Here is a 4569-nt window from a genome sequence, read left to right on the forward strand (position 1 = left end):
TCCTTAATGGTCTAGGGTGCACCCACACACCAGGGATTCTTATGGGTGGGAGGAATGGAGACAGCCAGTCACACTGAGATCACTTCCTCCCAGGAGCCTGGGCCAGACAGGGAGACACAGTCCCCTTTACAGATCTGCCAGACAATCTTCCTCCCACCCCCTCCACACAATGTTCTTATCTGGAGGTGAAGCCAGGGAAACCACATGGAGGATTCTTATCTGGGGAACTGGGGGGACCCACTTACCACCAGAGATTCTTAAGGGCAGGAGGAACAGGGACTCCCACCTCTGCAGCATGGGGTGGGTCGCCTGCTGGGATCATCTGGGCACATTTCACCTTGTCAGTTCCCTGCCATTGCCTTGGGGGCCCCTTGTTCACTGCCTCTGGCACCCAGTTTAGCCTCCTTCCTGAGGGCTGAGACGCTTTGATCTATCTAAGGTCTGTGGGATCAATGTGTGTCATGGTGTAATTCTGTGTTATTCGGGGTCAGACTAGCTGAGCTAATGGCCCCTTCTGCCCTGAAACGCCATGAAAACATTTCCCTGGTTTCTCCTTGCACCTGACAGACACCACGGTGAGGGGCCCAATAGAAGATCCTGGACACAGCGCTCTGGCTCTTACTTTACTTGGGGACGTCAGCGCTTTCCTAGCAAAGCTGCTGCTAAAGCGCTGGATTTGGGGAACGGTTCGGCTCCGATTCAGAGATCTGCCTGCGGGGTGTGAACCTGCCACGAGGAGCGGGAAACGCAACCAGCAACGGGAGGCGCTGGCTGAGCTCCAGGCTGCCCCTGTGTGGCCAAAGCTTAGAACTGAGCAGAGGAGTTTAAAGCTGGCGCTGGGAGGGACCTGAACACATGGGGCATGAAGGCTCCTGCGTGTAACGCTTGTTGGGTGGGCAGCTGAGTGTAGCTGATTGCCGGAGTTCAGGGCTGCACCCCGGGGTGCTGAGCAGGTGTCTGTGCTCAGGTTGGCCTCGCTATGATGGTTTCTGGGAAGTTTGGGGTCGCCAGTCTCCCTAGAGAGAGAGGAGCCAGCCCAGAAAAGGAGGCTTTCAAAACTCTGGTACCAATTGGCAGTGGGACTGCCCCTGTGAAGAGCCGCTGCAGCCCCGCCAGGGAGAGCCGGTGTCTCTTTATGCAGCACCCGCCCCCCCATTCCTCAGGACGGGGGTTGTGCTCAAAGATCTGTGCCCCGTGTTTTCACCTCCATGTGAAGCGCACAGTGCAAATAACCCTCAGCGCATCAGCTCAGTTCCAGGCTCCACTTCCACCCGCTCAGGCAAGATGGTGCAGAGGAGCCCCTGGGTGGCTGTGGGCCTGGGGAGGGGGATTTTTCGGCCTGACCGCTACGGGCAGCAAGGCCAAAAGTCAGATGGCCGGCTCTCCCGTCCACCAGGCTCATCAGGAGCCCTTAGTCGACAGGCTCGGAGAATGCGGGCGGCGTCCCCCACTACCTCTCGCATGCACAGCGAGCGCCTGCCGCTCAGCTAATTCCCCGCAGCTGGCCTGACTCTCAGGCACCGGGCAAAAAAAGGCAAGGGCTCTGTGGCCTTAAGCAGAACACAGCCTGAAATGGGGGCGAGGCGCTACCCAGAGCTGGGGAAGGGGGTCCGAGTCCCAGCCACGCTCCTCGGCACAAACACCAATGCTCCCTCCCTGGAGTGTGTCTGGGCTGAGAGTTAGCCCCAGAAACAAGCACCAAACTTCAGAAGACAACACAGGGATAGATCACTTGACGATTGCCTGCTCTGGCCATTGCCTCTGAAGCGCCTGGCATCGGTTACTGTCAGAAGACGTGATAGTGGCCTAGATGGACCATCGGTCTCACCCAGGAGGGCCGTTCTTATCTTCACCACTTTCCTCTAACCCAAGCAAAGCCAGGAGCAGGCCCAGCTCAGCAACTCTAGCAGGCTCCCTGGCCCCTGGCCCAGCATACAGCAAAACGACCCTGCCTCCTCCAGGCTAGACAGCCACCGACTCCCTCTTCCAGACCAACGCAGCCCTTCCCCGCTTTGGCTGTCTCCAAGCTGTCTGCGTGCTCTGCTCTGCTCCACGGCTGCCATGCTGCCTGAGATCAGGAGGCTGCGAGGTCTCACGGTCTCAGCTGAGCTGGTATCGCGTGCCACCCCGCCCATCTCCTCATTCCCTTCATGGACCCCTGGGAAGTGAGTAATTCTGTATTTGAGTGGCTCTCCCTCCCGGCCAATGAGCTTGGCGTAGACTAGCAGGGAGGGAGGAGGAAAGGGATTGTGCTCCAGTGAGAGCTCAGAAAGAAAGGTGCAGGTCCCCCACTAGAGCCCAGCCCAGCAGAGCAAAGCAGAGCAGAGCAGGCTGGAGAATGTGTGTCTGGGTCTGACTACTTCTCCCATGCTCTTCCATTTGAGCTAACTTCCCCCAGCTGTCTCCAGCCTCCCAGTCAGCGCAAGGGGGAGAAGGGCCGGGGAGGAAGAGCTTTGTGCTCCGCAAGGGCTGGCTTTTTGGGAGGCCAAGGGGGAGAGGGATGGAGGCCACTGGAGGAGCTGAGCCGGCTGACTGACCATGGCTTCTAAAAGAAGGGCAAGCGAAGGTCCCGCGGCTGCCTTGCCGCTGGAGAATGCAGGCATTGATCCCGCTGCCTCTCGCATGCGAAGCGAGCGCTCTACCACTTGAGCTAATTCCCCTACCTTGGCAGATGGCGTCTTGATCCATCCATTCGATAACGGAGGCCACATCGTTCCCTGCGCCAGCCGGTGACTCCTTCCAAAAGGGTCAGGCAAGAAAGGGCTTCCCGTAGGCCGGCTAGCTCAGCTGGTTAGAGCATGGTGCTAATAACGCCAAGGTCATGGGTTCAAGCTCCATGCTGGCCACTGCGGGAGGGAGAGGGTGACTTCTGCTCTTTGGCTGACTGCTGGGGGTGGCAGAGGCCAAAACCAGGTGGGCCGGGAGTGGGCAAGAGCCCTGCTGGGCACCAGGCAGGACGAGGCTCCGGACACCTCCTTGGTCTCCCCTCCCTGGGCTCCTCACTCCACCTGCTGCCTGAAAGGAACTTGGGCCCGGGGAGGAGACGGGTGAGCCCGGCCAGCTGCCTTCCAGGCTCATAGGAGGCCAGGCTTGAGCTGCCCGCCCAGCGAAGCCAAAATCACAGGCCTGCCGGCTCGCCCCCATTGTCCACAGAGGGTTGACCTGATGGCCCGAATTCTTGCCGGCCGCCAGCTCCACCCAAATGGACCCGACGCCGGATCACGCTCCCCAGCCCAAGCCACAGAGGAAGGCTTAACACTCGGCACCCCAACCTAGGGGAGAGGCTTCACACTCCGCCGGCGCAGGGTGACCTTTGGGACTTCCCTGGACACCATCCTCCCACCGCCCACAGCCAGACCCCCCAAGCCCACACTCGAGCCCACCCCTCTGACAGGAAGGAGCAGGAGGACCACTCCACCCAGGGGCACCACCACTCGAAGTCAGCTTCACTTGCTTTCTCTTCTACCCCTTTCCTCCCAAGTTATGCGCGCCTCACGGGAGCCGGCCCTGGGAAGACGCAGGCACGGCACTCTGAGTGGCGGAAGCCAAACGCCCACACCGAGAGTTTAGCACGGGCTCTTGAGGCACTGGAGGAACCCCATGCAGACGCACTGACGGAGCTAAGCTTTACGGCCAAGGGCCCTACCTGTGCTGAAAGCCAACTTGCTTGTGAAAAAGACTCCTCTTTCGGCTCCCCTTCCAAACTTCCAAATGCCTCCAAATGGGAAAACACACACACTGAAACACCCAAACGGTCCTAACGCTGGGGCCAGGTGGAAAAGAAAAGCCAGGAAAAGATTTCTAAATGGCCACCATGCCAGAGTCGTACAGCTCCGCAAGTGAAACCCGTGGGAGGGACATTACACAGAAAAGGGGAATGGAAAGCTGCCCAAATTGAGATGCTGTGGAAAGGTACAGCCCCATCGCTACTCCTACTCTGCACACTTCTTGCAACAGCTGATTAACGGCCAGGTGCTTTTCGCATCCAAGCCCACACCAGGGGAAGACCTTGAGAAGCTTCCCATGGCTTGCCTGGTTCAGCTGGTCAGAGTGCAGCACTCGTGGAGGCCATGGGCACCAACTTATATGGGCTCCTGGGGCTAAAGCCCCAGGAATATGCACAGTCAGGGGCTCTGCTCCACCAATATTTGGAGCTAGGTTTCTCCTGCTTGGAGCGCCCCCGCCTCTCATTTCCCCGCCGCCGCTGCCAGGGCTGGAGCTTCCCCCACTCCCCGCCCTGGAGCTTCCCTGCCTGAACGTAAAGAGTGCGCAGCGCGCGTCTCTCTCCCTTGCTGCTGCTGCTGCCGCCGCCTAAGGGCTACAGCATAACAGCAGTGCAAGCTGCTGGTACTGTAGCACCTCAGGAGCGGGAGGGGAGTGGAGGGGGCCGTGCCGTGCTTGGCAGCCCTCCCCTCCCCTGCCCCTACCTGGAGGAGACGCGAAGGGGACTTCCGGCCAGGAGACGGACCTCACTCACCTTAGCAGCTGCTGGGGCTTCCGTGAGTGTTTGACCCTATGATTCCCCCCCTGCCCCCACCCCAGCCCCAGCCCCCACACCTGCCCAACTCT

General features: G+C 59.8%; 1 non-coding gene across 1 annotated transcript; it reads left to right on the forward strand.

Moving 5' to 3' along the window:
- The first annotated feature begins 2772 nt into the window (after positions 1 to 2772).
- On the forward strand, positions 2773 to 2846 carry TRNAI-AAU. Its single transcript has one exon. It is a non-coding gene; the product is annotated as a tRNA-Ile (tRNA).
- Positions 2847 to 4569: the final 1723 nt, after the last annotated feature.

The sequence above is a fragment of the Mauremys reevesii genome, linkage group 12, assembly GCF_016161935.1.
Source record: "Mauremys reevesii isolate NIE-2019 linkage group 12, ASM1616193v1, whole genome shotgun sequence".
Taxonomy (NCBI): Eukaryota; Metazoa; Chordata; order Testudines; family Geoemydidae; genus Mauremys; species Mauremys reevesii.